The sequence below is a fragment of the Bos mutus genome, chromosome 4 (genome assembly GCF_027580195.1).
Source record: "Bos mutus isolate GX-2022 chromosome 4, NWIPB_WYAK_1.1, whole genome shotgun sequence".
NCBI classification, from domain to species: Eukaryota; Metazoa; Chordata; class Mammalia; order Artiodactyla; family Bovidae; genus Bos; species Bos mutus.
This window is the reverse complement of record NC_091620.1, coordinates 100,934,073-100,946,785: the sequence shown is the minus strand read 5'-3', so window position 1 is coordinate 100,946,785 and position 12,713 is coordinate 100,934,073.

Sequence of the window (12,713 nt, the reverse complement as noted above, 5' to 3'; positions counted from 1 at the left end):
TCACTGTAGTGTAATATAGACTATTTCATCAACTCTATCCTATGAATCAGATATCCTTTATTCTTTCAAATTTTGAGTACTTAAACTCCATGAGGAAACAAGGGCTAAGGAAGAAAGAATACATGTCCAATTCATCACCATCTACCAGATATGTATTTGGAACTTCTTTGCAAATAATAGTCTTGTATGTGTCACTTATTTTTTAAATCAGTTAAACCCATGAATATCAATCTCTACTTCAGAGGCTTATAAAACTGGTTAATAGAATCTGGAGACAACCTGGAATGATTTGATTCCCTTCTTTATTGAATAAAAAGGGAACACAATAAAGATCATTCTAGTGCTAGAGGATAAATGCTTGTTTCAGTGTTGTTTTCTTTTTGAAAGTGAAAGTAATAGTGTTAGTGGCTCAGTTGTGTTTGACCTCATGAATTGTAGCCCAGCAGACTCCTCTGTCCATAGGCAAGAATACTGGAGAGGGTAGTTGTTCCCTTCTCCAGGGGATCTTTCCAACCAAGGGATTGAACTCAGGTCTCCTGCATGGCAGGCAGATTCTTTACTGTCTAAGCCACCAGAGAAACCCTATTGACATAGCTCTGGTGTTTTTCAAACAATTCAATAAGGGTACAAATGGTACTCCAGCACACAATCAAATGGCACTCCGTTTGGTTCTCACTATAACCTCATAATTTTGTTTTTTCTCCATTCCCTAGATTCATGCCCCCCCACATCTAATCTGTGATACTTGAATTGCAAGATCTGCAATTTATGTTTGAATTTGTGTTAATGTCTGTATTGAATTGATGGATGTGTCAAAGAACAAAACTAATCTTATTCTTTCCTCTTGATAGTTTCCTTGGACTGTAGCCCACCAGGCTTCTCTGTCCATGGAATTTTCCAGGCAAGAATACTGGAATGGGTTTCCATTCCCTTCTCCAGGGGAATCTTCCCAACCCAGGGATCAAACCAGGGTCTCCTGTGCTACTGGCAGATTATTTCCTGTCTGAATCACCAGGGAAGCCCAGTTATTGATACTCTCCTTACACTTAAGTTATACAACGTAAGTGATAGCTTAGATGTAGAAGTGCTTTATTTACTAATAGCTAACTCTGAAAGCTGAGATCAGGATTCAAAGTTTCAGAACACTGCTTGACTAAAATATTTGAGCCTCTAAGGTCTCAAAACCTGGTTTAAACTTGCCAAGAGTGGATTATACTATTTCACTTCTTAACTGTATTAGTTCTTCTAGGCACATAAAAGTGCAAAGGCAAGCACGATAATATAAGAGTCTACTGGACATTTTCAAACCTTCAGAAAGGTTCATGTCAGCTTCTTTCCTATAAATGCGCAAGCCTATTTTTTCCCTTCGGTGGCTACTGTTTCTTCACCTGTAATTCAGCACATAATTTTAGAAGCACCTGGGATTCTATAAATCTATATGAAGAAACACAGTGTGTGTAAACAGATGTCTATGTGAGTATATTCTCTCACAGATGGATATTATGGGGGGATTTTCTTTAGCTTTTTTGATTTGCTATAAATTTGTACAATACTTCATTATGGATAAATAGATAGAATAGGCATGTGAATACCACCAACACTGTTTTACATACCAAATCTTAAACAGCATTAATATACCATTATATCTGAAAAGGGAATGTAAGTGGGAAAAGGCGGATTTAAATCCATGTAGTCCATGGATTTATGTTTATGTTATCACATAAAGAAATTCCTTTTAATCCAATGTTGTTGTTCAGTCACTAACTTGTGTCTGACTTTGTGATGCCATGGACTGCAACATGCCAGTCTTCACTGTCCTTCACTATCTCACAGAGTTTGCTCAAATTCATGTTCATTGACTCGATGGTGCCATCTAACCATCTCATCCTGTCACCTCATTCATCTGTCCTCAATCTTTCCCAGCATCAAAATATTTTCCAGTAACTCGGCTCTTCATATCAGGTATTCAAAGTATTGGAGCTTCAGCTTTAGCATCAGTCCTTCCAATGAGTATTCAGGGCTGATTTCCTTTAGGATTGATGGGTTCAATTTCCTTGCCATCCAAGGGACTCTCAGGAGTCTTCTCTAGCACCAGAGTTCGAAAGCATCAATTCTTTGGTGCTCAGCCTCTTGATGGTCCAATTCTCACATCCCATATATGACTACTGGAAAAACCATAGTTTTGACTATATAGACCTTTGTCGGCAAAGTGATGTCTTTGCTTTCTAATATGCTGCCTAAGTTGGTAATAGCTTTCCTTCCAAAGAGCAAGCATCTTATGGTTTCATGGCTGCAGTCACTGTTCAAGTGATTTTGGAGCCAAAGAAAATTCACTGTTTCCATTTTTTCCACATCTATTTGCCATTTAGTGATGGGACCAGATGCTATGATCTTAGTTTTTGAAAGTTGAGTTTTTTAAGCCAGATTTTTTCACTCTCCTCTTTCACCTTCAAGAGATTCCTCAGTTCCTCTTCATTTTCTGCCATAAAAGTGGTATAATATGCATACCAAGGCTGTTGATGTTTCTCCTGGTAATCTTGATTTCAATTTGTGATTCATCCAGCCTGGCATTTTGCATGATCTACTCTGCATAGAAGTTAAATAAGCTGGGTAAAAATGTACAGCCTTGACATACTCCTTTTCCAATTTTAAACCAGTCTGTTGTTCCATGTCTGGTTCTGACGGATGCTTCTTGACCTGCATACAGTTTTCTCAGGAGGCTTCTCAGGAGGCAGCTAAAGTGGTTTGGTACTCCTGTTTCTTTAAGAATTTTCCACAAGTTTGTTGTAATCCACACAATCAAAGACTTTAGCATAGTCAATGAAGCAGAAGTAAATGTTTTTTTTTTTTTTCCTGGAATTCTCTTGCTTTCTCTGTGATCCAGCAGATACTGGCAATTTTCTCTCTGGTTCCTCTGCCTTTTCTAAATCCAGCTTATACATCTGGAAATCCTTAGTTCACAGTCTTCTGAAGCCTTGCTTACAGGATTTTGAGCATTACCTTTCTAGGATGTGAAATGAGAACAATTACTGGATAGTTTGAATGTTCTTTGGCATTGCTTTTCTTTGGAATTGGAATTAAAACTGACCTTTTCCAGCCCTGTAGCCACTGTTGAGTTTTCCAAATTTGCTAACATATTGAGTGCAGCACTTTAACAGCATCATCTTTAATTCAAATGCCAGCTCCAGTTTTCACGTTAAGTTGATTTTAGACTGATTTTTCATCCAATAGCAACTAAAATTGTGTTCAATATTTTTATTTGTGTGGTTGACTTTTGCAATATGCTCCATTTTTTTCATCTTATGCTCAATATTTTTATCACACATTGAAAACCAATATATCAATGTATCACCAAAAAAAAAAAAAAAAAAAAAAGAACATTGACAGAACCCCAAAGACTCTTCATGTAACACCCTGATCACTCATACTCCTACCTTCTCCAAAATGTAGTCATTATCTTGACAGTCAGGATAATCATTTCCATACCCCTTTGAAAAAAAATTTTATGTAATAAAACCATACATCATGTGCTCCTGATTTACGTTTTATTCACTCATCATTGTATTTGTAAGATTTATCAATCCTTGGGTTTGAAACCAGATATACGTGATCCCCTGTTTCCTGTCATTACACTAATTCCGATGCTAGTAAACTTTATCCTTGGTTTTGTGTATACTTACATGTTGAAGTGCAATTTATATGTAAAATGCACAAAACTCATGTGTTCAGTTTGATAAATCATAACCTTTTACATGTCTAAGTAGCTACCACCCTACAACAAAGTAAATGCCACTCCTATACCAGAAAATATGCTTGTGTTCTTTGCCAGTAGTATCCTACCTTCAGGAAGTGACCACATTTGCACTTCTGTGTTCTTACCTTAATTTTGTCTTATATTTACTTTATATAGAAAGAAATAATATTATTCTGTTATGTTTTTTTCTGCTCAACATAATGTTCTTGACTTCATCAATATTATTTCTAATTAATTTTTATTGGAGTATAGTTGATTTAAGATGTGTTTGTTTCTTCTGTACAGCAGAATCAATCAGTTATACATATACATGCTGCCGCTGCTTAACTGCTTGAGTCATGTCCCACTCTGTGTGACCCTATGGACTGTAGCCCCACAGGCTCCTCTGTCCATGGGATTCTCCAGGCATGAATACTTGAGTGGGTTTGCCATGCCCTCCTCCAGGGGATCTTCCCAGCCCAAGGATTGAACCTGGGTCTCCTGTATTGCAGACAGATTATTTACCACTGAGCGACCAGGGAAACCCATACATATACGTATATCCACTCTTTTTTAGATTCCCTTCTCATATAGGTCATTACAGAGTATTGAGCAGAGTTCCACATTCTATAAAGTAGGTCCTTATTAGTTATATTTTTATATATAACAGTATATATGTGTCGAGCCCAATTTTCCAATTTATCCATCCCCCCTCCTTTCCCTTTGTAACCATAAATTTGTTTTCTACCTCTGTGACTCTGTCTTGTAAACAGATTTATGTGTACCATTTTTTTTAGATTCCACTTACAAATGATAATATATAATATTTGTCTTTCTCTATCTGACTTACTTTACTTAGTATGACAATCTCTAGCTTCATCAATGTCACTGCAAGTGACATTATTTTGTACTTTTATGGCTGACTGTGAAGAAGACTGAGAGCTGAAGAATTGATGCTTTTGAACTGTGGTATTGGAGAAGACTCTTGAGAGTCCCTTGGACTGCAAGGAGATCCAACCAGTCCATTCTGAAGGAGATCAGCCCTGGGATTTCTTTGGAAGGAATGATGCTAAAACTACCTCTGTGACTCTGTCTTGTAAACAGATTTATGTGTACCATTTTTTTTAGATTCCACTTACAAATGATAATATATAATATTTGTCTTTCTCTATCTGACTTACTTTACTTAGTATGACAATCTCTAGCTTCATCAATGTCACTGCAAGTGACATTATTTTGTACTTTTATGGCTGACTGTGAAGAAGACTGAGAGCTGAAGAATTGATGCTTTTGAACTGTGGTATTGGAGAAGACTCTTGAGAGTCCCTTGGACTGCAAGGAGATCCAACCAGTCCATTCTGAAGAAGATCAGCCCTGGGATTTCTTTGGAAGGAATGATGCTAAAACTGAAACTCCAGTACTTTGGCCACCTCATGCGAAGAGTTGACTCATTGGAAAAGACTCTGATGCTGGGAGGGATTGGGGGCAGGAGGAGAAGGGACGACAGAGGATGAGATGGCTGGATGGCATCACAGACTGGATGGACGTGAATCTGAGTGAACTCTGGGAGTTGGTGATGGACAGGGAGGCCTGGCGTGCTGTGATTCATGGGGTTGCAAAGAGTCGGACACAACTGAGCAACTGAACTGAACTGAATATTCCACTGTGTATATATGTCATATCTTCTTTATCCATTCCTCTGCTGATGGACATTTAGATTCCTCCTATGTCCTGGCTATTGTAAATAGTGCTTCAATGGATATTGGGGTACATGTGTCTATTTGAACCATGTTTATCTCCAGATATATGCCCAGAAGTAGAATTGCTGGATCATATGGTAGCTCTATTTGAGTTTCTTAAGGAACCTATTAATAATTACTGTTCTCCATAATGGCTGTACCAATTTACATTCCCACCAACTGTGTAGGAGGGTTTCCTTTCCTCCACATTTTCTCCAGCATTTATTGATGATAGATTTTTTGATGATAGTCATTTTGAATGGTGTGAAATGATACCTCATTGTAGTTTTGGTTTGAATTTCTCTGATAGTGATGTTGAACTTCTCTTTATATGTCTCTTGGCCATCTGTCTATATTCTTTGGAGAGATATCTATTTAGATCTATGGAGAAGTGCTCTTGTGTGTTTTTTTTTTTTTTTTAATTTCACATCCTGAACATCCAGGATGTGAAAAACCCTGGATCCTGGTCCCAAGATAGCTGAGATTCATATTAAAGGAATGGTTTCAGTGAGACCAGACTTTTGCATCTTCCCATACCTAGAAAAGTGCTAAATTCCTTAACTTGGGATATCTGGTTTTAATTAATAATCATATTTTGATGTTTAGATTACCCATCCTTTGTTGCAAAACTTCTCTATAACCTGGCTCCTCTCCTCACTTCCTTGGAGCAGTTTGCAGAGTTACTTAAGATTCTGTCCCCTGAGCATAAAGCTCTAAAAATTCCTAACAAATAAAACATGACTCTCAACTATTAGGCTGTGACTATTTTTTAATTTGACATATGTCTGACATTATATATGACATAATTTTCTTATTGATATCTTTTGATGAAGTTCAAAATTATTATGTCAATTTTATTGTTAATGAGTAATTTTTATCTTAGATCAAATATTATTTGCCTATTACACAATGATTTTTATGATTTATATTGAACTTTTTTTATAAATTCAGCTCTTAAATTTTAGTACTTTGATTTATCACAAATTAATTTTTGCAAATAAAATGAAAAAAGGGTTAAGATTACTTTTATTCTATGTGGATATCCAGTTTTTCAGCATATATTGTTAAAAATGTTTTCGTTTACTTATAAAATTGTTTTGATAAAAAACTATAAAACACTGGTGAAAGAAATCAAAGAGGACACTAATAGATATATACCATGTTCATGGATTGGAAGAATCAATATAGTGAAAATGAGTATACTACCCAAAGCAATTTATAGATTCAAGCAATCCCTATCAAGCTACCAACAGTATTCTTCACAGAGCTGGAACAAATAATTTACAATTTGTATGGAAAAACAAAAACCTCGAATAGCCAAAGCGATCTTGAGAAAGAAGAATGGAACTGAATCAACCTACCTGACTTCAGGCTCTACTACAAAGCCACAGTTATCAAGACAGTATGGTACTGGCACAAAACAGATATATAGATCAATGGAATAAAATTTGGACACCTTATCTTTGACAAAGGAGGCAAGAATTACAATGGATTAAAGACAATCTTTAACAAGTGGTGCTGGGAAATCTGGTCAACCACGTGTAAAAGAATGAAACTAGACCACTTTCTAACACCATACACAAAAATAAACTCAAAATGGATTAAAGATCTAAACGTAAGACCAGAAACTATAAAACTCCTAGAGGAGAACATAGGCAAAACACTCTCTGACATACATCACAGCAGGATCCTCTATGACCCACCTCCCAGAATATTGGAAATAAAAAGCAAAATAAACAAATGGGACCTTTAACCTTAAAAGCTTCTGCACATCAAAGGAAACTATTTGAAAAGACAGCCTTCAGAATGGGAGAAAATAATAGCAAATGAAGCAACTGACAAACAACTAATCTCAAAAATATACAAGCAACTCCTACAGCTCAACTCCAGAAAATAAATGACCCAATCAAAAAATGGGCCAAAGAACTAAATAGACATTTCTCCAAAGAAGACATACAGATGGCTAACAAACACATGAAAAGATGCTCAACATCACTCATTATCAGAGAAATGCAAATCAAAACCACTATGAGGTACCATTTCACACCAGTCAGAATGGCTGCGATCCAAAAGTCACAAATAATAAGTGCTGGAGAGGGTGTGGAGAAAAGGGAACCCTCTTACACTGTTGGTGGAATGCAAACTAGTACAGCCACTTGGAGAACAGTGTGGAGATTTTAAAAACTGGAAATAGAACTGCCTTATGATCCAGCAATCCCACTGCTTACACACTGAGGAAACCAGAAGGGAAAGAGACACATGTACCCCAATGTTTCGCAGCACTGTTTTTAGCCAGGACATGGAAGCAACCTAGATGTCCATCAGCAGAAGAATGGATAAGAAGCTGGGGTACATTACACAATGGAGTATTTCAGCCATTAAAAGAATACATTTGAATCAGTTCTAATGAGGTGGATGAAACTGGAGCCTATTATACAGAGTGAAGTAAGCCAGAAGGAAAAACAGAAATACAGTATACTAACGCATATATATGGAATTTAGAAAGATGGTAAACAATAACCTGGTGTACGAGACAGCAAAAAGAGACACTGATGTATAGAACAGTCTTATGGACTCTGTGGGAGGGAGAGGGTGGGAAGATTTGGGAGAGTGACATTGAAACATGTAGAATATCATGTAAGAAACGAGTTTTTGCATGCGATACTGGATGCTTGGGGCTAGTGCACTGGGACGACCCAGAGGGATGGTGTGGGGAGGGAGGAGGGAGGAAGGTTCAGGATGGGGAACACATGTATGCCTGTGTGGATTCATTTTGATATTTGGCAAAACTAATACAATTATGTTTTATAAATAAAATAAAATTAAAAAAAATTATTAATTTATATATGCCTGGTCTATTTCAGAGAAATACTTAGTTGCATGATGTTTATCTATCTTTATGATAATGGCAATCTCTTTGTATTGTTGTAGCTTTGTAGCAATTTTGAAATCAGGTAAATCCCACTTTATCCTTTTCTAAAACTTTTTTGACTAATCTAAATCCATCACACTTCTGCATAAATTTTAATCAGCTTGAAGTTGGTCAATTTTCAAACATATTTTCCAACAAACACATGCAGTAGCCTGTTGATATTTTGCTTCTTGGTTTTTTTTGTTTGTTTGTTTTTTCCATGTGTTCTTTCTGTTAAACTGTTATTGGAGCACAGCTAATTTACATTGCTATGTTAATTTCAGGTTTACAGCAAAGTGAATCAGTTATACACATATGTGTATCCACTCTTTTATTTTTTTTTATTCTTTTCCCACATAGGCCATTATAGAGTACTGAGTAGAGTTTCCTGTGCTATGCAACAATAGGTTCTTATTAGTTATCTGTTTCATATATAGTACTGTGTATATGTCATTCCCAGTATCCCAAATTATCTGCCCCTCACTTATCCCCTGGTAACCTTAAGTTTGTTTTCTATATCTTTGACTCCATTTCTGTTTTGTAAATAAATTGATTTATATCCTTTATTTTAGATTCCATATATAAGCGATATCATATTACATTTGTCTTTCTGTGTCTGACTTCACCCAGGATGACAGTCTCTAGTTTTATCCTTGTTGCTGTGAATGGCATTTTTTTTTTCATGGCTGAACAGTATTTTATTGTATATAGATACCGTATCTTCTTTACCCTTTCCTCAGTTGATGGGCATTTAGATTGCTTCCACGTACTGGCTATTGGAAATAGTGCTGCAGTGAACACTGGGGTTCATGTATATTTTCAAATTATAGTTTTTTGAGATATGCATTGAAGAGTGGGTTTGCTGGATCATATGTCCACTGTCAGAACTATTATTCAATGTAGATTTGGAGGTCCTAGACAGTGCAATCATAGAAGAAAAAGAGGTAAAAGGAATCCAAATTATAAAAGAAAAAGTAAAACCATGCCAGATTGCATGATGCTATACATAGAAAATCTTAAAGACGCTACCAGAAAACTATTAGAGCTCATCAGTGAATTTGTTTAAGTTGTGGGATACAAAATTAATACACTGAAATCTCTTGCATTCCTGTGTGCTATCAACAAAAGATCAGAAAGAGAAATTAGTGAAACTATTCCACTTACCATTGCAACAAAAAGTATAAAGTGCCTAGTAACAAACCTATGTAAAGAGGAAAAAGACCTGTACTGAGAAAACTATAAGATATTGATGAAAGAAATCAACGATGACACAAATGGATGAAGAGATTACTGCATTCTTGGATTGGAAGAATCTATTAATATATTATGAAAATGACTGTTCAGTTCAGTCCAGTCGCTCAGTCGTGTCCAACTCTTTGTGACCCCATGAATAGCAGCACACCAGGCCTCCCTGTCCATCACCAACTCCCAGAGTCCATCCAAACCCATGTCCATTGAGTCAGTGATGCCACCAAGCCATCTCATCCTCTATCATCCCCTTCTCCTCCTGCCCCCAATCCCTCCCAGCATCAGGGTCTTTTCAAATGAGTCAGCTCTTCGCATCAGGTAGCCAAAGTATTGGAGTTTCAGCTTCAACATCAGTCCTTCCAATGAACACCCAGGACTGATCTCCTTTGGAATGGACTGGTTGGGTCTCCTTGCAGTCCAAGGGACTCTCAAGAGTCTTCTCCAATACAGTTCAAAAGCATCAATTCTTTGGCGCTCAGCCTTCTTCACAGTCCAACTCTCACATCCATACATGACCACAGGAAAAACCATAGCCTTGACTAACTATTAGGGAAATGCAAAGCAAAATACAATGAGTATCGCCTCACATGGCCAGTCAGAATGGCCATCATAAATAAATCTACAAACAATAAATGCTACACGAAGTGCGGAGAAAAGGGAACACTCCTACATAGTTGGTGCGTGTGTAAATTGGTACAGTCACTATGGAGAACAGTATGGAAGTTCCTTAAATAGCTAAAATAGAACTGCTTCTTCGTATTTTGATTGGATTTCACAAAATCAGAATGAAATCCTAAAAAATTTGAGTCAGTGTACTCAGTATATCTTTTAATTTCAATTAAAAGTTTTTTAAAAAATTTGAGTTGTGATTGACATGTAGCATTATATTAGTTTCAGGTAGGCACCATGATGATTTAACATCTATATGTATTACAAAACAATTCCCACAGCAAATCAGGTTAACATCTGTCACTATTCATAGCACATATTTTATGATGAAGAATTTTAAGATCTATTCTCTTAGCAACTTACAAAATACATTTTAATATATTTTAAATGCTCTATTATTTTTTATATTAGTCACCTTAACATAAATACTCTATCAGTGCATTTTCCTGCTCTTTGAAATTTACTCATGTCATGGCTTTAACATAATTATGAAAATAGTATGCTATGTGTATATGTTTATAAATAGGTATATAGAAAATAAGTGTTAGTCACTCAGTCATGTCCAACTCTTTGTGACCCCGTGGACTGCAACCCACTAAGCTTCTCTGTCCATGGAATTCTCCAAGCAAGAATACTGGACTGTGTTGCCATTTCCTTCTCCAGATATAGAAAATAAAGCATAAACAAAATAGAATACATTCTTTCTTCCTACAAGTTGAATTAGTGAATTTGTCTGTGTAAAAACTAAAATTGAAACGATGTATCCTGGTAAAATAAATATATTAATGTAGTCCTTCTAATATTTTATTTGTAATATTTATTAAATATATAATTTAACATTCTGATATATTTATGTTGAGGAAATAGGAAAGGGGAATTGTCATAGATTGAAAAATACAAAGAACTTTTAGGAAGTTTTAAACAGCACATCATGTATACTTTATATAACTGTTATTCGAGATAGCCTTCTTTATATATATATACACACACACACACACATATGGATTGTTACCACATTTTAATAGCATTTGGTCACATTTTTTAAAAAATGGGATAATGTTCTGCTACATTCATTTTTATAATCTATTTTTGTTTCAAAATATAAAATAATAATCATTCAAAAACAATGAAAGACTTTCAAACTAAGTAATATGAATGATGTGGATAATGTTTATTCCACTTTCCTCCATTAGATGTGAATAATTCATTGTCAGCCTTAAATATGAGCACAGGGAGAGTTTCTTAAATAAATGAAATCAAAATTAGTAACTGGTGTCATCACCCTCATAGCTTTTGAAGCTCTAATAATTAGTTGACTGCTGCTGCCTGATTTCATAATTCCAAAGGCAATGGCACTGATAACAATTACAAATTTTTCACAACTTAAATTAATTAATTACTGAATGTGATTGACAGAATGAGGAAAGAGTATTGTCTATACTGGCTTTTGTTGCCAGGCAAAAAGCCAGGGATCCTAGGCCTCAACAGAAGGGGAGGAAGTAAAGACAAATGAAGTAAAATGGTTTTAATTAGGCTGTAGATATATTCTGCTTCTAATAAATTCTGTCAAATAAAAAAAGCACTCTTTAATTAGAGAAAGTACAAGTGAGGAACATTTAGTGATTCTCAAAGATTTCAGAAAATTGTTCAGGAGTGTTGGACCATAAAGAAGGCAGAGCATGGAAAAATCAATGCTTTTGAACTGTGGTGTTAGAGAAGAATCTTGAGTCCCTTGGACAGCAAGGAGATCAAACCAGTCCATCCTAAAGGAAATCAACCCTGAATACTCATTAGAAGGACTGATGCTGAAGCTGAAGCTCCAATACTCTGGCCACTTGACTGAAAAAGACCCTGATGCTGGGAAAGATTGAGGGCAGAAGGAGAAGTGGGCAACAGAGAATGAGATGGTTGGATGGTATCATCGATTCAATGGACATGAACTTGGGAAAACTTCAGGCGATTGTGAGGACAGGGAGGCCTGGTGTACTGCAGTCCATAGGGTTGCAAACAGTCAGACCTGACTTAGCGACTGAACAACAACAAGCACAAAGAAAAGCATACAATGATTCTCAGAAATTTCAGAAAACTCTTCAGGATAGTTGGAGAAGGAAATGGAAACCCACTCCAGTGTTCTTGACCAGAGAATCCCATGGACAGAGGAGCTGGGCTGGTTACAGTCCATGGGGTCACAAGGAGTCAGATATGACTGAAGTGAGCATGAGCATTCAGGATAGTATTTCTGTCTCTACTCCTCATAAGTTCATGTCTATATTGATATAATATATACACTATGATCTGATATTTAGGCCTTTTGATAAAACAGGCTGCTTGAAGCAGATTTGGGAGGTAAGAAGTGGTGGAAGTGAGATCAGAAAGAAAAACAAAATACCCATTTGTACATTTTGTAAATTGT